This window comes from Mobula birostris, chromosome 17 (assembly GCF_030028105.1).
Source record: "Mobula birostris isolate sMobBir1 chromosome 17, sMobBir1.hap1, whole genome shotgun sequence".
Taxonomy (NCBI): domain Eukaryota; kingdom Metazoa; phylum Chordata; class Chondrichthyes; order Myliobatiformes; family Myliobatidae; genus Mobula; species Mobula birostris.
The window spans coordinates 65,979,138-66,005,470 of NC_092386.1; the positions used below are offsets into that span (position 1 = coordinate 65,979,138).

Genomic DNA, 26,333 nt, shown 5'->3' on the forward strand with positions numbered 1-26,333 from the left:
AAAACCTAGAATGAGCTGCTTTCAGGAACCAAAAGTATTCTCATATATTTAAGAACTATTGAGATAAGCATTTAAAACATGACGGAACAAGGGATCGAAATTGGATTAGTTTAGATAGGTACCTACTGGCTTGCACGGACAGTGTGCGTTGAAAAACTAGTTCATGTGCTGTCCATAGACTTTATGTTAAAATTGTCCTTCCATTTAATTGTACAATGAATGTACGCGACACGTATCTATACGATTGCACAACCAAGGAATATTTCATGGTTGGCTAGCTGCCTTAGAGACTGGCGGAAGCTCTTCTTGCCGGCACAAACGTCGGTGAGCACCACGGTCGGCCAGCTAGGATGGCAGCGTGAGTGATGGTAGAACTGCCGAGCGGCTTGTTCCTGATGTAAACAGGTTAGTGTCAGCCGTATAAACCATTCTTCAGACATTAGTTAGTTCCTCGCAGAACGATGGCGCACGTAAAGCCGAAGAGAAAACGTGGGTGTCACAAATGTTGGGCCACGTGGGAAGTTTGCGCCGGTGTTAATGCTCGGGCCTGGCCCCCCAACTCCAACCCCTTCAGCGCAGCACGTGGGGGTTGGCCACGTTCCCGCGCGCGCCCCCCCCCGCCCCCACGGCGCGCGCTCCGAGCCGCTGGGGTGAGACAGAGGCGCGCGCACGCTGGTCGCGCGTCCCTGAGTTGTGAGTAAAGATGCTGTCAGCCCGGAGTTGCTGCGAAGTTCATTGCAGATATGCACCTGGTTCGGGACATCACACAAAATCAGAGTTAGTTTTATTGTCACTGAATTTGTTGTTTTGCGGCAGTGGTACGGTGTAACATCATGTGTGGTCAGTGATGGGGAGGCTTGTGCCGATGATGGAACTGGCCAAGTCTATAACCCCCGTGAAGCCTCTGATGATCCTGTGCACGGGTGCTTTCATACCAGGTGGTGATGCAACCAGTCATCATGTACATCTGTAGAAATCTATCGCATTTGGTAGCATACAAAACCTCCTCAGACTTCTAATGAAGCCTGGCCTCTGGTGAGCCCTTGTTGTGAGTGCATTGTTGTGCTGGGCCCAGGGTACATCATTTGGACGCTGACGCTCAGCGTCTTCAAACTGATCATCCTTTCCACTTCTGACCTCAGTGAGGATTGGTGTGTGGTGTCCAAACTTCCCCTTCCTTAAGTCCACTTTCAATTCCTTGGTAATCACAGTGAGATGTTTCCCTTCTTGGGAAGAAGAATATATTCAATGGGATGGATTGCAAGAAGATTCTAAAGGGTTCAGGTTGCGTTTTATAGCCAGATCTGACTTCAAATCCTCCATCAGGATTGGATTGGATCTTTTGGTTTGGAAGAAAGAGACCCTTTGTGTCTGTTGCACTAGGGTCACAATCAGGTTTAATGTCGCTGGCATATGCTGTGAAATTTGTTAAATTTGCGCAGCAGTACAATGATAATATAGAATAAAACTGATTTTCAGTAAGTATGTATATTAACTAGGCAATTAAATAAGCAGTGCAAAAAAAAAAAGAAATAAAGAGTACTGGAAGTGTTCATGGGTTCAATATCCATTCAGAAATTGAATGACAGGGGTGAAAAAGCTACTGGTATTCCTGAATCATTGAGTGTGTGCATTCAATAAGGTTATAATTGATTACCTCATAATTTCAGCAAGGTCTTTCTACTTTCGTACTCAAATCTTCTTGCGATAATGGTTATGGCTCCATTTTTCATTTCAGTTGCCTGATATACCCAAATAATTTTGAGAGATTCTTCTACAAGGGCAGTCTGCTTTGAGCAACACCATATTTCAGTCTCTCACCATTTAAAATTAAATGCCCTGGCTTTCATTTTTTAAAATCAATGTAGATGACCTTGTGTTTGTCCACGTTGGACTCCATTTGCTGTGCTATTACTCACTCATTTAACTTGTACTGACATAAAGTCCAAGCTTCAAGCTGAAAGGGGCCAATTTTAAAGGAGATTTTCATGGCAAGTTTTTCACACAGAGTAGTAGATGCCTGGAATCTGCTGCTAGGGGAACTAGTGGAGACAGATGATGTTTATTTAAGAGAAATTTCAGTAGGCCCACGACTAAGCAGGGAGTTGAGAGATATATATCATGTGCAACTGTCCAGATTAAATTGGCATTATGGTTGTTACAGACATCAGGGCCTGAGGGATTTTTTCCTGTGCTATACTGTTCTATGTTCATCTATAAACCTGACAACAAACATATAACTTGCCTTTTGAATTGGACAGGCTTGTACTAGGTGCTCTTGAGGTCGAGAGGAAATCATAAACCAATCCGTGGCTGCTGTGCTTTGTACCATTTGATCAAATGCTGAGATAAAATGGTACTATAAGTTGTACAACTGTCTCTCTCCTCCAGCAACCCCAGTTTGACTTCCGCCACTTGGGCTGTGTGTGGAGTTTGTGAGTTCTCCTGTGACCATGTACATTTCTTCTGCATGCTTTGGTTTTCTCCCACATCTCAAAGGTATGCTGATTAATTGGTGTAAGCTAATACAAGAGCATTGGCAGAGAAGTGTTGTTAATGGGCATGTGTAAGAGCATGGGTCATAGTTTCTGATAAAGGAGTGGGTAACATGGGTGGATATTTCTGCATGGATGTCCAAGATGATACTGGGCTGATGGCACAGATGATTTGGACTATGAAGTTAACAAAGTTAGAGGTATATTAAATGATGGTGCAGTGTGTTGGTGCTGTTGACTCATCTGTTGATGGTTGTAATGTGTAATTTGTGACCAAGGCCATCCAAGTGTAAAGGGATATGCTTGGCCTTGACTTTTTGTCACTGAGTTAAGAACTTGCTTTATATCACCTGAGTTTGAGTGGTTTCCTCATTGGTGCCTGAAGTTTGCCTTTGGAACCTTCACATCATGATTCAAAGTTCGAAGTAAAATTTATTATCAGAGTACATACATGTCACCACATACAACACTGAGGTTCTTTTTCCAGTGGGCATACCTAGCAAATCTATAGAATAGTGACTGTAAACAGGATCAATGAACAACAAACTCTGCAAATGCAAATATAAATAAATAGCAATAAATAACGAGCATGAAATAACAAGATAAAGAGTCCTTGAGGTGACACCATCGGCTGTGGGAACACCAGAAATAAAATGAGTGTAGTTATTTGTTCAGGAGCCTGATGGTTGAGGGGTAGTAACTGTTCTTGAACCTGGTGGTGCGAGTCCTGAGGCTCTTGTATCTACTACCTGCATGGCCTGAGTGGTGAGGATCTCTGATAGATGCTGCTTTCTACAGCAATATTTCATGTAGATGTGCTCAATGGTAGGATTTTCTGCTCCAAGGCATTGGTGTTTCCCATACCAGGCCATCATGCAGCCAGTCAGCACACTTTCCACTCTGGATTTGATGTACGCTAACGTTAAGGATGCACACAGCTCCTCTCCCCTCCCCCCATTGGGAAGATCAGATCACAACCTGGTGCATCTAAAACCCTGCTACATGCCTCTGGTGAAGAGTAAACCTGCAACCTCGAGGGCAGTGAGGCCTCGAGGACAGTGAGGAAATGGTCGGAGGAGGCTTATGAGGCGCTCCAGGGTTGTTTTGAGGTGACAGACTGGCAGGCACTCTGTGAGCCACATGGAGAGGATATTGATGGGCTCACAGAGTGCATCACTGATTACATCAACTTCTGTGTGGACTGCAGTGTTCTGACAAGAACTGTCCTTTGTTATTCAAATAATAAGCCATGGGTGACAAAGGACATTAAGGACATCATGAACACTAAAAAGAAGGCGTTTTGAGATGGAAATAGGGAGGAGCTGAGGGCAATACAGAGGGACCAGGATCAGGGAGGCTAAAGACAGGTACAGGAGGAAGCTTGAGTGGAAACTCCAGCAGAACGACATGAAAGAGGTCTGGAGTGGGATGAGGACCATCACTGGGTTCCGGCAAACTAGCAACAGAGGAGCTGAAGGCAATGTGGACAGGGCCAATGAACTTAACCTGTTCTTTAACAGATATGACATTGTGGCCCCTGCCCATCCCCCACATGAGTCATCTGTTGTTGGCCCCCAACCAACGCCTATTCCACTCTCCCCTCCTATCCCTCCTCACAGTCCCCCACCCTGCTCTCATGACTATACCCCTTCCCCACACAAAACCACCATGATGGGTTTCACAGCTGAACAGGTGAGAAGACAGCTGAAATGTCTCAACCCAAGCAAGGCTGCAGGACCGGATGGTGTCAGTACCAGGGTGCTCAAAGCCTGTGCCCCTCAATTATGTGGAGTACTTCGCCATGTCTTCAACCTGAGCCTGAGGCTCTGGAGGGTTCCTGTGCTGTGGAAGACGTCCTGCCTCGACCCTGTGCCGAAGACGCTGCGCCCCAGCGGCCTCAATGACTACAGACCGGTGGCATTGACCTCCCACATCATGAAGACCCTGGAGAGACTTGTTCTGGAGCTGCTCCGGCCTATGGTCAGGCCACACTTTGATCCCCTCCAGTTCGCCTACCAGCCGCGACTAGGAGTTGAGGATGCCATCGTCTACCTGCTGAACCGTGTCTACGCCCACCTGGACAAGCCAGCGAGCACTATGAGGGTCATGTTTTTTGACTTCTCCAGTGCGTTCAACACCATCCGCCCTGCTCTGCTGGGGGAGAAGCTGACTGCGATGCAGGTGGATGCTTCCCTGGTGTCATGGATTCTTGATTACCTGACTGGCAGACCACAGTACGTGTGCTTGCAACACTGTGTGTCCGACAGAGTGATCAGCAGCACTGGGGCTCCACAGGGGACTGTCTTGTCTCCCTTTCTCTTCATCATTTACACCTCAGACTTCAACTAGTGCACAGAGTCTTGTCATCTTCAGAAGTTTTCTGATGACTCTGCCATAGTTGGATGCATCAGCAAGGGAGATGAGGCTGAGTACAGGGAAACTTTGTCACATGGTGTAAGCAGAATTATCTGCAGCTTAATGTGAAAAAGACTAAGTTGCTGGTGGTAGACCTGAGGAGAGCTAAGGTACTGGTGACCCCTGTTTCCATCCAGCGGGTCAGTGTGGACATGGTGGAGGATTACAAGTACCTGTGGATATGAATTGACAATAATCTGGACTGGTCAAAGAACACTGAGGCTGTCTACAAGAAGGGTCAGAGCTGTCTCTATTTCCTGAGGAGACTGAGGTCCTTTAACACATCTGCCGGACGATGCTGAGGATGTTCTACGAGTCTGTGGTGGCCAGTGCTATCATGTTTGCTGTTGTGTGCTGGGGCAGCAGGCTGAGGGTAGCAGACACCAACAGAATCAACAAACTCATCCATAAGGCCAATGATGTTGTGGGGATGGAACTGGACTCTCTGACGGTGGTGTCTGAAAAGAGGCTGCTGTCTAAGTTGCATGCCATCTTGGACAGTGTCTCTGATCCACTACATAATGTACTGGTTGGGCACAGGAGTACATTCAGCCAGAGACTCATTCCACTGAGATGCAACAGAGAGCGTCATAGGAAGTCATTCCTGCCTGTAGCCATCAAACTTTACAACTCCTCCCTTGGAGGGTCAGACACCCTGAGCCAATAGGCTGGTCCTGGACTTATTTCCTGGCATAATTTACATATTACTATTTAATTATTATGGTTTTATTACTATTTAATTATTTGTGGTACAACTGTAATGAAAACCCGGGATCAATAAAGTATGACTATGACCATGACTGTACATCTCTAGAGGTCTGTCAAGGTTTTTGATGACATGCTGAATCTCCGCAGACTCCTGAGGAATTGGAGGAGCTGTTGTGCTTTCTTTGCAATTATTTTTGTATGCTGTCTCCAGGACAGGTCCTCTGAGATAATGGTATCTAGGAATTTAAAGTTTCTGACCCTCTCCACCTCTGAGCCTCTGATGAGGACTGACTCATGGACCTCTGGTTTCCCTCTCCTGAAGTCTACAGTCAGTTCCTTGGTCTTACTGACATTGAGTGAGAGGTTGTTGTTATTACACCACTCAGCCAAATTTTCAATCTCCCTCCTGTATGCTGATTCATCATCGCCTTTGTTACAGCCCACAACAGTGGTGTCATCAGCAAACTTGTATATGGTGTTGGAACTGTACTTAGCCACACAGTTGTAGGTTTAAAACGAAAAGAGCAGGGGGCTAGCCACACATCCCTGTGGTGCACCTGTGCTGATGGAGATTGTGGAGGAGATGTTTTTGCCAGTCTGAACTTACTGGGGCTTTACAAGTGAGGACATCCGGGATCCAATTGTATAAGGTGGTATTGGCCCAGGTCTTGGAGTTTACTGATTAGTTTTGAGGTGTTATTAAATGCTGAGCTGTAATCGATAAAGAGCATCCTGATGTATGCATCTTTGCTGCCCAGGTGTTCCAGGGTTATGTGAAGAGCAAATGAAATGGCATCTGCTGTGGACTAGGTGTTTTGGTAGGCATCCAAGTCTTCACTCAGGCAGGAGCTGATATGTTTCAACACCAGCCCATCAAAACACTTAATCTCTGTGGATACAAGTGCCACTGGGCGATAGTCATTTAGCCAGGTTACCATGCTCTTCTCGGGCGCTGGTATGACTGAAGCCTGCTTGAAACAGGTGGGTACCACACATTACCGGAGTGAGAGGTTGAAGATATCTGTGAACACACCAGCCAGTTAGTCAACACAGTTCTTCAGTACTCGGCTAGATACTCCATCTGGACTAGATGCTTTCCTTGGATTTTCTCTCTTGAAGGCAAGGAAATCATGCCATCTTCAGATACTGAGACCAAAGGATCATCAGGAGATATAGGGGTGTGCAATGGTTCCTCCCTGTTCTGGTGGTCAACAGGAGCAGAGAAGGCATTGAACTCGTCTGGAAGCAAAGTTCTGCTGTCCCTTATGTCGCTAGATTTAAATTTGTAGGATGTTAATGTCGTTCAAACCCTCCCACAGCTGTCAAGCATCCCTCGTTGATTCCAGTCTAGTCCAGAATCTCCACATCGCCCATGAGATGGCTTTCTGGAGATCATACCTGTACCTCTTGTAACATTATTGATCTCTAGACTTGAATGCCTCTGATCTGGCCCTCAGCAAATTCTGGATTTCATGGTTCATCCGGACATCTGATTGGGGTAAACCCTGAAAGATTTCGTAGAGACACACTGGTCTACAGCTGTTTTAATAAAGTCTGTTACGACCCTGGTGTAGTCATTCAGATCCTGAGATGGATGCTTGAACACAGCCCAGTACACTGAATCAAGGCGATCGTGTAATTGTTCCTCTGTCTCCTGTGACCACCCCTTAGTTGTCCTGATCTTTGGAGCCTTGCTCTTTAGGCTCTGTCTGTATGCAGGTAGCAAGAGTACAGCCAAATGCCAAAATGCGGTCTCAGGAAAGAATAATAGGCATTCCTTATCGTAGTGTAGCAGTGGTCTAGTGTGTTAGGATTTCTGGTGCAACATGTTATGTGCTGGTGATAACTGGGCAGGTGTTTCTTCAAACTGGCCTGGTTAAAATCACTGTCTGTAATTTGAAGTGCATTGGGATGGGCTGTTCCTTGCCTGCAGACGACGTCATGCAGTTTCATGAGTGCTTGCTTATAATGAGCCACTGGTGGTATATAAACTGTGGTCAGGATCACAGATGACAAAAACTCCTTCTGTGTTAAGAAAGAGGATGTGTTGAAACTTTTGAAAAACATTAAGATAGATAAGTCCGGGGGGCAAGGGAAAAGTTACCACAGGAAACAATGGAAAAGATACCACAGGAAACAATGGAAAAGATTGCTGCGCCTTTGGCACTACTCTTGTGTCCTCATAGTGCCAGAGTATTGGAGGGTGGCAAATATTGTTTTTTTGTTCAAGAAAGGTGATAGGCATAGCCCTGTGAATTATAGACCAGTGACTCTTAAGTCAGTGGTGACCAAGCTATGGGAGACGATTCTTAGGGACAGTATTTATGAACATTTGGAGAAACATAGTCTGATTAGGGATAGTCATCATGGCTTTGTGAGAGTCAGGTGATGCCACATGAGCCTCGTTGAACTCTTTGACGAAGTAAGAAAACATATTGATGAAAGCAGAGCAATGGATGTGACATAATATGGATTTTTGTTAGGCATCTGACAAGAATCCCCATGGTAGGTTCATTCAGAAAGTTAGGACACATAGGATCCTGGGAAACTTGACGGTGTGGATTCAGAATTGGCTTGCCCACAGAAGGTAGAGGATGATAGTCAATGCAACATATTCTGCCTGGAGGTCGGTGATCAGTGGTGCTCCACAGGGATCTGTTCTGGGATCCCTATTCTTTGTGATTTTTATAATAGGCTTGGATGAGGAAATGGAAGGGTGGATTAATGAGTTTGCAGATGACATGAAGGTTTGGTGGTATTGTGGATAGTGTAGAAGGTTGTCAAGGGTTACAGTGGGACATTAATAGGATTCAGAGCTGTGCCGAGACATGGCAGATAGAGTTCAGTCCTGAAAAATATGAAGTGATTCACTTTGGAAGGTCGCATTTGAAGGCAGGAAAAAGGGTTAATGGCAGAATTCTGTGGAGGAGCAGAGGGATCTTGGGTTCACATCCATAGACCCCTCAAAGTTGCCACACAAGTTGATATAGGGTGGTTAAGAAGGCGAATTGTGTGTTGGCCTTCATTAGTCAGGGGATTGAATTCGAGCTGTGAGGTAATGTTCTATAAAACTCTGGTTAAACCACACATAGCTATAGAGTAATGTAGTGTGGAAACAGGCCTTTTGGCCCAACTTGTCCAGACTTGGAGGATTGTGTTCAGTTCTGGTGGCCTTATTATAGGAAGGATGTGGAAGCTTTAGGGTGCAGAGGAGATTTACTAGAATGCTGCCTGGATTAGAGGATAGGTTGAGTGAGTTAGGGCTTTTCTGTTTGGACAGAAGAAGAATGAGAGGTGACTTGACAGAGGGGTACAAGATGATAAAGCTGAATAGATCAAGTGAAGTTTTTCCAGGACAGGTATGGCTAATACGAGCTGGCTTAACTTAGTGCTTGGTGGAAGATCGGGGTGGGGGGGGTGGGGGGAATGTCAGAGGCATTTTTTTTTTTACTGAGCTCCACATGCATGGAATGTACTACCAGGGCTGTTAGTAAAAGCAGATACTTTAGGGACGTTTGAGAGACTTTTAGATAGTCACTTGGATGAAAGAGAAATGGAGAGTTATGTGGGAGGGAGGAGTTTGATTGATCTTGGAGTAGGTTAAAGGGTCAGCATAACATTGTGAGCTGAAGGGCCTGTACTGTGCTGTACTTTTCTATATTCCATGCTATTCCGTCCTGAGTGGATTTTGTTATAGTCTTCACTACTACGTCCTCTGCTCGTGACATTTCATAGGGGTGGAAGGATTGAAATGAAGACTCTCTGAGCAAGTTCTTCATGCCAGATCCACAAATCTTCATTGAAGTGTGGTGTATGAATCAACATTTTATAACAATTTCATAAGGACATTGAAGGTGTCCCAAGCCAATATATTAATAGTGAGATTGCAGGCCTGATTCAGTTAACTGCAAGAGCAGCCTTTGAAATTTTGATTAAATGAGTTCTGTTGTTTTTGTTCTTTACATGACCACTGCAGACCATCATGAGCAAAACACCGCAAGGCATTTCTCAGGATTGTTATTCAATGAGTTTAGCTAAAGCCAGTTGGGAATATTTAGTGTAAATGACTAACAGCTTGGTAAAAGAATTAAGAGATAGCTTTAAAAAAGGAGCGGGGTTGTAAGGTGTGGGGAGAAATTTCCCTGCCATAGCAGCTGAGATCTCCCAGTGGCCAACTGTTTTAATTTCATTCCTAATCCAATACCAACATGTCTGTCCAAATCTCCTCTGCCAGATTGAAGGTAAATGCAAATTAGAAAAATAGCACCATTAATTTCATCCAGGCAAATTTCCAACTTGATGGCATGAAAATCAAGTTCTTAAACTTCCAGTAACTTTGCAACTTCACCCCACAGCCCAGATTCAGCTGGCCAGCATCACATCACTGTACCATCTCCTTCTTCTCCCCCACCATCTCCACGTCCCCATCATCCACACACTCCTCCCACCTCCCTCCCTTTATTCTGTGCTCCACCATCTCCTGAAAGATTCCATCCTCTTTACCGCTTGTCACTTTCACCTATTACCTCCCAGCTTCTGACATCATTTCCACTTCTCCCTTTCTCATTTGCTTATCACCCCTCCCTCTCCAACTGAATCCACCTATCACCTGCCAGCTCTTGCTCCACCTTTTTATACTTGCTCTTCACAAACCTTTTCTCCGCAGTCCAGATGAACAGTCTCAACCTGAAATGTCAACTGTCTATTTCCCTCCTTAGATGTTGCCTGACTTACTAAGTTCTTTTTCTTTGTTGGTCCAGAGTTATCGCATCTGCAGTGTCTTATGTATCCATCTGAAATACCCTTTCTCACTTGAAGTCTTTTTCTAGTGTTTTGATATCATGTTCAAATCATCCTTCCACAATTATATCTCCCCCACTAATCCCTGTTCAATATGTCAGTGTAACTTTTGGTTCGGCTAGCAGCTTAATCTAGGGGATGGTAGACCCCCCCAGCCCGTCCAAACTTAAGAAATCTCGTTTGGGTGGATACTGCATGATGTTTCCCCTGTTACAAGTCAGAACCACAAAATAACAAACAGTACACAATACGCGATTAAACAATTGAGTTTTATAATTCTTAATTTGACTATATGGTGAGTAAAGAAACAAAAAAAAGATAAAGGCCTATTCTCATGAAACAGTCTAATGTGCAAACGTTGGAGCTCACTGATAAGCCGTTCGTCCACCATCGACCTCCTCCGATCGTCACTGACGTTTGGATCCTTGCTTCAAGTCCAGTCCATCTGGCGGTCTACCAACTGTCCATTCACGTCTTCTCTCCTCATCCCACCCCCCGGCAAAAAAACAGGAAATCACTGCTCCCAGACACACAAGAAAGAACAACATCCCGCTCATTGACTAACATGCCCTGTTATCTCTAGTCATAACCCAAACATTGTTGCTACAGAGAAACCATTACCTCAACAGTGGAACATTACAGAGAGGCCATTACATTAGCAGTAAAACCTTACGGCATGTTACATCAGTTTCTATTTTCTGAGTAGGGGAACTGTTGAAGACAGAAGTCCAGTTTATTTCACATACGTCGTGACATTTGTTGTTTTGCAGCAGCAGTACATTGTAATGTGTAGTAATAAAAGCTATAAATTAAATAAGTACATATGCTACCATGCAAAAGTCTTGGTCTTAGGCACATATATACAGCAGCATGCAAAAGTTTGGGCGCCCCTGGTCAAAATTTCTGTTACTGTGAATAGTTAAGTGAGTAGAAGATGAACTGATCTCCAAAAGTCAAAGTTAAAGATGAAACATTCTTTTCAACATTTTAAGCAAGATTATTATTTTTGTCTTGTACAATTTTAGAGTGGGGGAAAAAAAGGAAAGGAGCACCATGCAAAAGTTTGGGCACCCCAAGAGATATGAGCTCTCAGATAACTTTTACCAAGGTCTCAGACCTTAATTAGCTTGTTAGGGCTATGGCTTGTTCACAGTCATCATTAGGAAAGGCCAGGTGATGCAAATTTCAGAGCTTTCTAAATACCCTGACTCCTCAAACCTTGTCCCAACAATCAGCAGCCATGGGCTCCTCTAAGCAGCAGCCTAGCACTTTGAAAATTAAAATAAATGATGCCCATAAAGCAGGAGAAGGCTATAAGAAGATAGCAAAGCGTTTTCAAGTAGACGTTTTCTCAGTTCGTAATGTAATTAAAAATGGCAGTTAACAGGAATGGTGGAGGTCAAGTTGAGGTCTGGATGATCAAGAAAACTTTCCGAGAGAACTGCTCGTAGGATTGCTAGAAAGGCAAATCAAAACCCCTGTTTGACTGCAAAAGACTTTCAGGAAGATTTAGCAGACTCTGGAGTGGTGGTGCACTGTTCTACTGTGCAGCAACACTTGCACAAATATGACCTTCATGGAAGAGTCATCAGAAGAAAACCTTTCCTGCATCCTCACCACAAAATTCAGTGTCAGAAGTTTGCAAAGGAACATCTAAACAAGCCTGATGCATTTTGGAAACAAGTCCTGTGGACTGATGAAGTTAAAATAGAACTTTTTGGCTGCAATGAGCAAAGGTATGTTTGGAGAAAAAAGGTTGCAGAATTTCATGAAAAGAACACCTCTCCAACTGTTAAGCACGGGGGTGGATCGATTCATGCTTTGGGTTTGTGTTGCAGACAACATTTCACTGGTAGAAGGAAGAATAAATTCAATTAAATACTGTACCAGCAAATTCTGGAAGCAAACATCACACTGTCTGTAGAAAAGCTGAAGATAAAAAGAGAATGGCTTCTACAACAGGATAATGATCCTAAACACACCTCAAAATCCACAATGGACTACCTCAAGAGGCGCAAGCTGAAGGTTTTGCCATGGCCCTCATAGTTCCCTGACCTAAACATCATCAAAAATCTGTGGATAGACCTCAAAAGAGCAGTGCATGCAAGACAGCCCAAGAATCTCACAGAATGAAAAGCCTTTCACAAGGAAGAATGGGTGAATATCCCCCAAACAAGAATTACAAGACTCTTAGCTGGCTACAGAAAGCGTTTACAAGCTGTGATACTTGCCAAAGGGGGTGTTACTAAGTACTGACCATAAGGGTGCCCAAACTTTTGCTTTGGGTTCTTTTCCTTTTTTGTTATTTTGAAGCTGTAAAAGATGGAAATAAAAAAGTAATCTGCTTAAAATATTAAAGAAATGTGTCATCTTTAACTTTATGCCTTTTGGAAATCAGGTCATCTTTTACTTGCTTAGCTATTCACAGTAACAGAAATTTTGACCGGGGTGCCCAAACTTTTGCATGCCACTGTATAGCTAGGTTGCCGAAGGCTTTTGCACAGTGCTGTATATTATGTCTTTCCAGTTACCAAATAACACTGAATACTACTGAGTAAGAGCCTTTTTGCCCGCACCTCATGAGTTCCATGCCTGCCACGACGTTGGGCTCTTCTTCTGTTGCCTCTGACTCTGAGTCCACTTCTTTGACAAGGATTGCACTCCCTGAGCTGATGACCCCTTCTCCCATCTTCAACCCTCCTCCTCTTCTTAGACACTCCATTCTAGTTCTCTGCCAGCTCTGAATCTTTTCCTCTCTAATTATCGATAAGACATCAATCGTCTTGATTTCAACACTCCTCTCTCCTCCTCAAATCTGATCCATAGAACCATAGAAACTACAGCACAGAAACAGGCCTTTTGGCCCTTCTTGGCTGTGCCAAACCATTTTCTGCCTAGTCCCACTGACCTGCACACGGACCATATCCCTCCATACACCTCCCATCCATGTATCTGTGCAATTTATTCTTAAGTGTTAAAAAAGAACCCGCATTTACCATCTCGTCTGGCTGCTCATTCCATACTCCCACCACTCTCTGTGTGAAGAAGCCCCCCCTAATATTCCCTTTAAACTTTTCCCCCCTCACCCTTAACCCATGTCCTCTGGTTTTTTTCTCCCCTTGCCTCAGTGGAAAAAGCCTGCTTGCATTCACTCTATCTATACCCATCATAATCTTATATACCTCTATCAAATCTCCCCTCATTCTTCTATGCTCCAGGGAATAAAGTCCTAACCTATTCAACCTTTCTCTGTAACTGAGTTTCTCAAGTCCCGGCAACATCCTTGTAAACCTTCTCTGCACTCTTTCAACCTTATTTATATCCTTCCTGTAATTTGGTGACCAAAACTGAACACAATACTCCAGATTCGGCCTCACCAATGCCTTATACAACCTCATCATAACATTCCAGCTCTTATACTTAATACTTTGATTAATAAAGGCCAATGTACCAAAAGCTCTCTTTACGACCCTATCTACCTGTGACGCCACTTTTAGGGAATTTTGTATCTGTATTCCCAGATCCCTCTGTTCTACTGCACTCCTCAGTGCCTTACCATTAACCCTGTACGTTCTACCTTGGTTTGTCCTTCCAACGTGCAATACCTCACACTTGTCTGTATTAAACTCCATCTGTCATTTTTCAGCCCATTTTTCCAGCTGGTCCAAGTCCCTCTGCAGGCTCTGAAAACCTTCCTCACTGTCTACTACACCTCTGATCTTTGTATCGTCAGCAAATTTGCTGATCCAATTTATATATGACAAATAACAATGGACCCAGCACTGATCCCTGTGGCACACCACGAGTCACAGGCTTCCACTCGGAGAAGCAATTCTCCACTACCACTCTTTGGCTTCTTCCATTGAGCCAATGTCTAATCCAATTTACTACCTCTCCATGTATACCTAGCGACTGAATTTTCCTAACTAACCTCCCATGCGGGACCTTGTCAAAGGCCTTACTGAAGACCATGTAGACAACATCCACTGCCTTCCCTTCATCCACTTTCCTGGTAATCTCCTCGAAAAACTCCCAATAGATTGGTCAAACATGACCTACCACGCACAAAGCCATGTTGACTCTCCCTAATAAGTCCCTGTCTATCCAAATGCTTGTAGATTCTGTCTCTTAGTATTCCCTCCAATAACTTACCTACTACCGACGTTAAACTTACCGGCCTATAATTTCCTGGATTACTTTTCGATCCTTTTTTAAACAACGGATCAACATGAGCCCCTCTCCAATCCTCCAGCACCTCACCTGTAGACAGCGACATTTTAAATATTTGTGCCAGGGCCCCTGCAATTTCAACACTAGTCTCCTTCAAGGTCCGAGGGAACACCCTGGCAGGTCCCGGGGATTTATCCACTTTAACTTTCCTCAAGACAGCAAGGACCTCCTCCTTTTTGATCTGTACAGTTTCCATGATCTCACTACTTGTTTCCCTTAATTCCATAGACTTCATGCCAGTTTCCTTAGTAAATACAGACGCAAAAAACCTATTTAAGATCTCCCCCATTTCCTTTGGTTTCGCACATAGTCGACCACTCTGATCTTCAAGAGGACCAATTTTATCCCTTACAATCCTTTTGCTCTTAATATACCTGTAAAAGCTCTTTGGATTATCCTTCGCTTTGACTGCCAAGGCAACCTCATGTCTTTTTTTAGCCCTCTTGATTTCTTTCTTAAGTATTTTCTTGCACTTCTTATACTCCTCAAGCGCCTTATTTACTCCCTGCTTCCTATACATGTCATACAATTCCCTCTTCTTCTTTATCAGAATTGCAATATCCCTTGAGAACCAAGGTTCCTTATTCCTATTCACTTTGCCTTTAATCCTGACAGGAACATACAAATTCTGCACTCTCAAAAATTTCTCCTTTGAAGGCTTCCCACCTACCGATCACATTCTTGCCAGAGAACAACCTGTCCCAATCCATGCTTTTTAGATCCTTTCTCATTTCTTCAAATTTGGCCTTCTTCCAGTTAAGAACCTCAACCCTAGGACCAGATCTGTCCTTGTCCATGTTCAAGTTGAAACTAATGGTGTTATGATCACTGGAACCAAAGTGCTCCCCTACACAGACTTCTGTCACTTGTCCTAACTCGTTTCCTAACAGGAGATCCAATATTGCATCCCCTCTAGTTGGTCCCTCTATATATTGATTTAGAAAACTTTCCTGAACACATTTTACAAACTCTAAACCACCTAGACCCCTAACAGTATGGGAGTCCCAATCAATATATGGAAAATTAAAATCCCCTACCACCACAACTTTATGTTTCCTGCAGTTGCCTGCTATCTCTCTGCAGATTTGCTCTTCCAAGTCTCGTTGACTATTAGGTGGTCTGTAATACAATCCCACTAATGTGGCCATACCTTTCCTGTTTCTCAGTTCCACCCATAAGGACTCAGTAGACAAGCCCTCTAATCTGTCCTGCCTGAGCACTGCTGTAATATTTTCCCTAACAAGCAATGCTACTCCCCCACCTTTCATTCCTCTGCCTCGAACACATCTGAAACATTGGAACCCTGGAATATTAAGCTGCCAGTTCTGCCCCTCCTGTAGCCAAGTTTCACTAATTGCTATAACGTCATAATTCCACGTGTCAATCCACGCCCTCAACTCATCCGCCTTCCCCGCAATACTCCTAGCATTGAAATATATACACCTCAGAAGATTTTTACCACCACTCAACCTTTCTATTAGTGGATTTGCTTGAACTTTTAACATCATTTATTTTCACCCCAGCCACACTGTCAGCTCTGGCACTCTGGTTCCCATCCCCCTGCAAATCTAGTTTAAAGCCTCCCCAATAGCACTAACAAACCTCCCTGAAAGGATATTGGTCCCCCTGTAGTTCAAGTGTAACCTGTCTCTCTTGTGCAGGTCCCACCTGCCCCAGAAGAGGTCCCAATTATCCTGAATTCTGAAACCCTGCCCCCTACACCAGTTCCTCAGCCACTTGTTCATCCTCCAGAGCATCCTATTCCTCCCCTCACTGGCATGTAGCACAGCAATCCTGAGATTACCACCCTCGAGGTCCTGCTTTTCAACTTCCTACCAAGCTCTCTATACTCACTCTCCAGGACCTCCTCACTCTTCCTTGCTATGTCATTGGTACCAATGTGCACCATGACATCTGGCTGATCACCCTCCCACTTCAGAATGTCATGCAATCGATCAGAGACATCCTTGACCCTGGCACCCGGGAGGCAACAAACCATCCTGGATTCTCTGTCACGACCACAGAACCTCCTATCTGCACCTCTAACTATCGAGTCCCCTATCACTACCGCTCTCCTCTTTTTTCCCCCCTCCCTTCTGCACTGCATAGCCAGACTCAGTGCCAGAGATCCGGCTACTGCAGCTTGTCCCAGGTAAGTCTTCCCCCCCAACAGTATCCAATGTGGTATACTTGTTGTTGAGGGGCATGGCTACAGGGGAACCCTGCTCTGCCTGCCCTTTCCTCTTCCCTCGCCTGACAGTGACCCAATTTCCCGTCCTCTGCTCCTTTGGCGTAACTACCTCCCTGTAGCTACTATCTATAATCTCATTCTCCCGAATGATCCGCAGGTCATCCAGCTCCTGCTCCAGTTCCCTAACGCGGTTTGTCCGTGGCTGCAGCTGGATGCACTTCTTGCAGGTGTCGTTGTCAGGGACATTGGAGGGCTCCCTGACTTCCCACATCCTGCAAGAGGAGCATTCCAACATCCTGCCTGGCATTCCCTCTGCACTAAATAATCTGAACAAAAAACTTACCGGAACCTACCCTGGCCTCTGCCTGTTCTCGCCGAAGCCTGTTGAGCCAAAGCCGTCCCACTCTGACTCAGTCCACTCCGACGATGGCCGCTGTATATGGTGTTCTGCTTTTTAAACCTTGGCGTGCTACGTCATGCGCCTGCACAGATGAACTCCCTTCCAAATGAACTGCCCTCCACACTCTCTACACCAATCCCAACCTTACTATCAAACCCACAGACAAAGGGGGTGTTGTAGTTTTGCGCACTGACCTCTACTTTGCTGAGACTAGGTGGCAACTCTCAGACACCTCCTCATACCCACCCCTTGGGAAGGATCCCACTCTACATCATTAGAAAACTGTCTCCAACACCATTACTGACCTCATCCACTCCAGAGAACTTCCAGCCATAGAACCATAGAACACTGCAGCACAGAAACAGGCCTTTTGGCCCTTTGTGGCTGTGCCGAACCATCTTTTTGCCTAGTCCCACTGACCTGCACCCGGACCATATACCTCCATACACTTCTCATCCATGTACCTGTCCAAGTTTTTCTTAAATTTAAAAGTGAGCCCACATTTACCACTTCATCTGGCAGCTCATTCCACACTCCCATCACTCTCTGTGTGAAGAAGACCCCCCCCCATGTTCCCTTTAAACTTTTCCCCCTTCACCCTTAACCCATGTCCTCTGTTTTTTTTCCCACCTAGCCTCAGTGGAAAAAGCCTGCTTGCATTCACTCTATCTATACCCATCATAATTTTATAACCCTCTATCAAATCTCCCCTCATTCTTCTACAATCCAGGGAATAAAGTCCTAACCTATTCAACCTTCCTCTGTAACTCAGCTTCTCAGGTCCCGGCAACATCCTGGTAAACCTTCTCTGCGCTCTCTCAACCTTATTAATATCCTTCCTGTAATTTGGTGACCAAAACTGCACACAATATTCCAGATTCAGCCTCACCAATGCCTTATACAACCTCACCATAACATTACAACTCTTATACTCAATATATTCGGAGAAGGAAGTCTGAGAATCGGAGCGGGAGTGCAGAGGAAGCCATTTTCGAATTTTTCATTTTTTTTTCCATCAGCGTTCAGAGAGGCGGGACTGCGCAGGCGTGTGTCGTCAGGCAGTGAAGCGCGGAAGATTTAAAAGGAACACAGTCTCATACAGCAGGCAGCATAGTTTGCGGGCGGCGGAGTGAGCCGGGAACAGAGTGAAGGCTTAAGGGCTTTGGCTCAACGGGCTTAGACGGAAACGGGCGAGGGTTTGGTATTCAGTTTTTGTTGTTATTTGAGGAGAGGGGAAGTATGAGTGTGAGGGCAGCTTGTTGTTCCCAGTGCCAGATGTGGGAGGTCATGGAGTCTCCAGGCCTCCCGGATGTCCATATCTGCGCCAGGTGCGGCGAGATGCAGCTCCTAAGAGACCGCATTAGGGAACTGGAGCTGCAGCTCGATGACCTTTGTTTTGTCAGGGAGAGTGAGGAGTTGATAGAGAGGAGTTACAGGCAGGTGGTCACACCGGGGTCACAGGAGTCAGACAAGTGGGTCACGGCAAGGAGGGGGAAGAGGAAGAGTCAGGTAATAGAGAGTACCCCAGTGGCTGTGACCCTTGACAATAGGTGCTCGTGTCTGAGTACTGTTGGGGGGACAGCTTACCCGGGGGAAGCGACAGTGGCCGTGCCTCCGGCACATGGTCCGGCCCTGTAGCTCAGAAGGGTAGGGAAAGGAAGAGGAGGGCAGTAGTAATAGAGGACTTGATAGTAAGGGGGTCAGATAGGCGATTCTGTGGATGCAGTCCGGAGACCTGGATGGTAGTTTGCCTTCCTGGAGCCAGGGTCTGGGATATTTCTGATCGCGCCCAAGATATCCTGAAGTGGGAGGGTGAGGAGCCAGAGGTCGTGGTACATTTAGGTACCAACGACATAGGTGGGAAAAGGGGAGAGGTCCTGAAAGGAGAATATAGGGAGTTAGGAAGGGAGTTGAGAAAAAGGACTGCAAAGGTAGTAATCTCGGGATTACTGCCTGTGCTAACCGACAGTGAGAGTAAGAATGCAGTGAGGTGGAGGATAAATGCGTGGCTGAGGGATTGGAGCAGGGGTCAGGGATTCAAGTATTTGGATCATTGGGACCTCTTTTGGTGCAGGTATGACCTGTTCAAAAAGGATGGGGGGTGGGAATCAAATTAAAGAGACAAGGAGAGAGGAGGTTAGTTCACAACAGGGGGCTGGGAACAAATGCAGAGAGACAGGGGTGTAAAATGAGGGTAGAAACAAAAAGTAGTAAGGTGAAAAGTAAAAGTGGCAGGCCGGCAAATCCAGGGCAAAAATCAAAAAGGGCCACTTTTCAACATAATTGTATAAGGGCTAAGAGTGTTGTAAAAGCAAGCCTGAAGGCTTTGTGTGTCAATGCAAGGAGCATTCGTAACAAGGTGGATGAATTAAAAGTGCAGATTGTTATTAATGAATATGATATAGTTGGGATCACAGAGACATGGCTCCAGGGTGACCAAAGATGGGAGCTCAACATTCAGGGATATTCAATATTCAGGAGGGATAGACATGAAAGAAATGGAGGTGGGGGTAGCATTGCTGGTTAGAGAGGAGATTAACACAATAGAAAGGAAGGACATTAGCCGGGAGGATGTGGAATCGATATGGGGAGAGCTGCATAACACTAAGGGGCAGAAAATGCTGGTGGGAGTTATGTACAGGCCACTTAACAGTAGTAGTGAGGTTGGGGATGGCATTAAACAGGAAATTAGAAATGCGTGCAATAAAGGAACAGCAGTTATAATGGGTGACTTCAATCTACATATAGGTTGGGTGAACCAATTGGTAAGGGTGCTGAGGAAGAGAATTTCTTGGAACGTATGCGGGATGGTTTTTTGAACCAACGTGTCAAGGAACCAACTAGAGAGCAGGCCATTCTAGACTGAGTATTGAGCAATGAGGAAGGGTTAATTAGCAATCTTGTCATGAGAGGCCCCTTTGGTAAGAGTGATCATAATATGGTGGAATTCTTCATTAAGATGGAGAGTGACATAGTTAATTCAGAAACAAAGGTTCTGACCTTAAAGAAGGGTAACTTTGAAGGTATGAGTCGTGAATTAGCTAAGATAGACTGACAAATGATACTTAAAGGGTTGACGGTGGATATGCAATGGCAAACATTTAAAGATCGCATGGATGAACTACAACAATTGTTCATCCCAGTTTGGCAAAAGAATAAACCAGGGAAGGTAGTGCACCCGTGGCTGACAAGGGAAATTAGGGATGGTATCAATTCCAAAGAAGAAACATACAAATTAGCCAGAAAAAGCAGCTCACCTGAGGACTGGGAGAAATTCAGAGTCCAGCAGAGGAGGGCAAAGGGCTTAATTAGGAAAGGGAAAAAAGATTATGAGAGAAAACTGGCAGGGAACATAAAAACTGACTGTAAAAGCTTTTATAGATACGTGAAAAGAAAAAGATTGGTTAAGACAAATGTAGGTCCCTTACAGTCAGAAACAGGTGAATTGATCATGGGGAACAAGGACATGGCAGACCAATTGAATAACTACTTTGGTTCTGTCTTCACTGAGGAGGACATAAATAATCTTACGGAAATAGGAGGGGACCGAGGGTCTAGTGAGATGGAGGAACTGAGGGAAATACTTGTTAGTAGGGAAGTAGTGTTACATAAATTGAAGGGATTAAAGACAGATAAATCCCCAGGGCCAGATGGTCTGCATCCCAGAGTGCTTAAGGAAGTAGCCCAAGAAATAGTGGAATGCACTAGTGATAATTTTTCAAAACTCTTTAGATTCTGGACTAGTTCCTGAGGATTGGAGGGTGGCTAATGTAACCCCCCTTTTTAAAAAAGGAGGGAGAGAGAAACCAGGGAATTATAGACCGGTTAGCCTAACATAGGTGGTGGGGAAAATGCTAGAGTCAGTTTTCAAAGATGTGATAACAGCACATTTGGAAAGCAGTGAAATCATCGGACAAAGTCAGCATGGATTTGTGAAAGGAAAATCATGTCTGATGAATCTCATAGAATTTTTTGAGGATATAACTAGTGGAGTGGATAGGGGAGAACCAGTGGATGTGGTATATTTGGATTTTCAAAAGGCTTTTGACAAGGTCCCACACAGGAGATTAGTGTGCAAATTTAAAGCACACGGTATTGGAGGTATGGTATTGATGTGGATAAAGAATTGGTTGGTAGACAGGAAGCAAAGGGTGGGAATAAACGGGACCTTTTCAGAATGGCAGGCAGTGACTAGTGGGGTACCGCAAGGCTCAGTGCTGGGACCCCAGTTGTTTACAATATATATTAATGACTTAGACGAGGGAATTAAATGCAGCATCTCCAAGTTTGCGGATGACACGAAGCTGGGCAGCCGTGTTAGCTGTGAGGAGGATGCAGGGTGACTTGGATAGGTTAGGTGAGTGGGCAAGTTCATGGCAGATGCAATTTAATGTGGATAAATGTGAGGTTATCCACTTTGGTGGCAAGAACAGGAAAGCAGATTATTATCTGAATGGTGGCCGATTAGGAAAAGGGGAGGTGGAACGAGACCTGGGTGTCATTATACACCAGTCATTGAAAGTGGGCATGCAGGTACAGCAGGCGGTGAAAAGGCGAATGGTATGCTGGCATTCATAGCAAGAGGATTTGAGTACAGGAGCAGGGAGGTACTACTACAGTTGTACAAGGCCTTGGTGAGACCACACCTGGAGTATTGTGTGCAGTTTTGGTCCCCTAATCTGAGGAAAGACATCCTTGCCATAGAGGGAGTACAAAGATTGATTCCTGGGATGGCAGGTCTTTCATATGATGAAAGACTGGATCGACTAGGCTTATACTCGCGGAATTTAGAAGATTGAGGGGGCATCTTATTGAAACGTATAAAATCCTAAAGAGATTGGACAGACTAGATGCAGGAAGATTGTTCCTGACGTTGGGGAAGTCCAGAACGAGGGGTCACAGTCTGAGGATAAAGGGGAAGCCTTTTAGGACTGAGATGAGGAAAAGCTTCTTCACACAGAGAGTGGTGAATCTGTGGAATTCTCTGCCACAGGAAACGGTTGAGGCCAGTTCATTGGCTATATTTAAGAGGGAGTTAGATATGGCCCTTGTGGCTAAAGGGATCGGGGGTATGGAGAGAAGGCAGGTACAGGGTTCTGAGTTGGATGATCAGCCGTGATCACACTGAATGACGATGCAGGCTCGAAGGGCCGAATGGCCTACTCCTGCACCTATTTTCTATGTTTCTATACTCAGTACTATGATTACTAAAGACCAATGTACCAAAAGCTCTCTTTATGACCCTATCTACCTGTGACGCCACTTTTAGGGAATTTTGTATCTGTATTCCCAGATCCCTCTGCTACTGAACTCCTCAGTGCCTTACCATTTACCTTGTATGTTCTACCTTGGTTTGTCCTTCCAAAGTGCAATACTTCACTTTGTATTAAAACTGTATTAAAACTCCATCTGCCATTTTTCAGCCCATTTTTCCAGCTGGTCCAAATCCCTCTGCAAGCTTTGAAAACCTTCCTCACTGTCCACTGCACCTCCAGTCTTTGTATCATCAACAATTTTGCTGATCCAATTTACCACATTATCATCCAGATCATTGATATAGATGACAAATAACAATGGACCCAGCACTGATCCCTGTGGCATACCACTAGTACCAAACTCATAGTTCCCTTACCCCACACTGCCGCTTCTACCTCCTACCCAAGATCCACAAACCAGACTGTCTGGGTAAGCCTATTGTCTCTGCCTGATCCTGCCCTGTTGAACTGGAGTCCTCATATCTTGATTTCATTCTATCGCCTTAGTTCAGTCCCTTCCCACCTACATCCGCGACACTTCTCATCCCCTTGATCTCAGTAACTTTCAATTCCCTGGCTGTGACTGCTTCATCTTTACCATGGACGTTCAGTCCCTATGCACTTCCTCCCCCATCAAGAAGGCCTCAAAGCTCTGGGCTTCTCTCTTGACAAAAGAACCTCCACCACCCTTCTCCGTCTGGCACAACTGGTCATCACCCTGAGCAATTGTTCCTTCTGCTCCCATTTTCTCCAAACTCAAGTTGTAGTCATGGACATTCACATGGACCCAAGCTATGCCTGCCTCTTCATTGGCTAAGTAGAGCAGTCTATACTTGAAGCCTTCCCTGGCTATACTCCACAACTCTCTCTCCACTACATTGATGACTGCATTCGTGCTACTTCATGCACCCATGCTGCACTTGTCAATTTTATCAACTTTGCCTCTATCTTCCACACTGCCCTTAGTTTTATTTGACTCGTCTCTAGCACCTCGCTTCCCTTTCTTGATCTCTGACCACATCTCTTGTCTAGCCACATCTTTTATAAACCTATTGATTTCCATGGTTATCTCGAGTACGCTCTTCCCACTCTATCTCCTGTAAAAACGGGGTTCCCCCCTCTCTCTACTATTTATGTTACCCTCATCCCCATCTCCTCCATTTCACATACATCTGTGCTCACCCCATTGTCCCACCACCATAATAGAGAGAGTCCTTGGCCTTGCCCATCAGCCTCTGCATTAAACACACTATCCTCTGCAACTTCGCCATCTCTAAAGGGATCCTACCCCTAAACATATCTTTACCTTCCTCTGCCCCCCCCCCCCACTTTCCCTAAGGATTGCTCCCTCTACAATTCCCGTGACAATTTGTCCCTCCTGGTACTGGCACTTTCCCTGCAATTGGCCTAAGTGCTACACCTGCTGATACAACTATCTCTTCCTCACCTCCATTTAGAGTCCCAAATAGTCCTTCCTGGTTGAAGGAACACTTCACCTGCAAATCTGCTGGGGTTGTCAATTGTGTCCAGTGCTCCCGATGAGACCCCCTCTACATGGTGAAATCCTTTGTAAATCGGGGGACTGCTTTGCCAAGGACCTCCACAACATCCGCCACAAGCGGGACTTCCTGATGGCCGAACGTTTTAGTTCTGATTCCCATTCCGTTCCGATGTGTTAATCCTTTTCTATCTGGGTACCCTACAACCTGAACAAATTCCCCCCTCACCTGTATTTCCTACTCTGACCTTTTACTATTTCTCATTTGTCTATTACTTCCCCTGGGTCCCCTCCTTCTCTTTCTCCTATTGACCACACTCTCCTATCAGATTCTTTTTTCTCCACCCTTGACCTTTCCCAACCACCTGGCTTCACTTATCACCTTCTAGCTAGACTCTTTCCCCTCCCCCCATCTTTTTATTCAGGCATTTTCCTCCTTCTCAGTCCGAAACATCGGCTGCTTACTCTTCTCCATAGATGCTACCTGACCTGCTGAGTTCCTCCAGCATTATGTGTGTGTTACAAAGCTAAGTACTCTTATTTCTGTTTCCCAACAACTTTCCTATTTTAACCAATAGTATGTGAAAAGGTCTTAGGCACCCTAGCTATATAATATGTGCTTAAAACTTTTGCATAGTATATATAACAAAATTAAATAAGTAGTGCAAAAGGAGGGGGGGGGGGAATACTGAGGAGGTGTTCATGCGTTCATTGTCTGTTCAGAAATCTGATGGTAGAGGGGAAGGAACTGTTCCTGAAACTTTGAGTGTCTCTCTTCAGGTTCCTGTATCACCAACTTGATGGTAGCAGTGAGAAGAGGGCATGTCCTGGGTGATGGGAATCCTTCATGATGGATGCCACTCCTTTGAGTTATCGTCTTTTAAATGTGTTTTAGGTGCTAGGGAAGCCAGTGTCCATGCTGAAGCTGGCTGAGTTTACAAATTTCTGCAGCTCCTGTACAATGGTCACTCCTTGCTAGACAGTTATGCAACCAGTTAGAATGCTCTTCATGGTACATCTGAGGAAATTTGCAATTGTCTTTGGTTCTCCACAAACGCCTCATGAAATATAGCCGCTGTCATGCCTTCTTTGTAATTGCATCAATATATTGGGCCCAGGATAGATCCTCAGAGATGTTGATGCCCTGAAATTTGAAGCTGTTCACCCATTCCTCTACTGATCTCTTGATGAGGACAGGTGTGTGTTCCCTTGACTTACTCTATCTGGGGTTCACAATCAATTTTTGGTCTTACTGATGTTGAGTGCAAGGTTCTGCTTTGAAACCACTCAACTAGCTGATCTATTTTACTCCTGTACTCCGTCTCGTTACCATCTGAAACTGCCAACGGTAGCTGTGCCATCGGCAAAATTAGATGCTGTTTGTGGACCTACTGTGGTAATAGGCAAATTGCAGTGGGTCCCAGTCCTTCTTTAGGCAGGAGTTGATTCTAGCATTGACCAACCTCTCAAAACACTTTATTGCAGTAGACGTGAGTAATTGAGGCAGATCACTCTGCTCTTCTTGGGCACTGGTATGATTGTCGCCCTTTTGAAGCAGGTGGGAACCTCCAGCTGCAGCAGGGAGAGATCTGAAGATGTCCATGAACACTCCTGCCAGTTGGTTGGCACAGGTTTTCAGAGCCCTACCAGGTATACAAGCAGGGGCTGACACCTTGCAAGAGTTCACCCTCTTAAAAGATGTCTGAAGTTGGCCTCAGAGACAGAAATTACAGGTCACTGGATACTGCGACGATTCTCAGAGATGCAGTTGTACTCTCTCTTTCAAAGCATGCATAAATGCCATTGAGCTCATCTGGGAGCCATTGATGTTAGGTTTCGCTTTATAGGAAGTAATGGCCTGCAAACCTTGTCATAGCTGATGTGCATCTGATTTCATCTCTTAACCTCAATCAAAGTTGTTTTTTTAGCTCTTAAGATAACCTTCTGTAGGTCATATCTGGACTTGTATAGTTCTGGATCACTGGTCTTAAATGCCACAGATCTAGCCCTCAGCAGGCTATGAATCTCCTGGTACATCCGTGGCTTTAAATTGGATTATGTCAAGTATTCTGGAAGGCACTCAGTCATCCACACGGGTCTTGATGAAGTCAGTGACAACTATAGCAAGTTCATTCAGACTCAAAGATGAAACCCTGAATATTGGCTAGTCCCACAATTCAAAGCAGTCCTGTAAGCACTCCTTCGCCTCCACCATATTTTCTTGGTCCTCACCTCTGGTGCTGCGGTCTTTAGTCCCTGCCTATATTCTGGGAGTAGGAGTAGAGCCAGGTGATTGTTCTTTCCAAAGTGCGGGTATGGGATTGCATTGTAAGCGTTCATG

At 45.0% G+C, this 26,333-nt stretch overlaps 1 protein-coding gene across 3 annotated transcripts in view; it reads left to right on the forward strand.

Annotated features, from left to right (window-relative positions):
• Positions 1-331: 331 nt before the first annotated feature.
• zcchc7 (zinc finger, CCHC domain containing 7) overlaps positions 332-26,333 on the forward strand; it is a 256,814-nt gene continuing 230,812 nt past the window's right edge. For 2 of the 3 annotated variants that reach the window (XM_072281842.1, XM_072281845.1), the window contains exon 1: positions 332-405. The gene's annotated coding sequence lies outside the window, so the exon portion shown is untranslated. Of the gene's footprint in view, positions 406-2,417; positions 2,500-26,333 lie in introns of those variants that run through there. The other variant, XM_072281844.1, reaches the window with a different exon arrangement.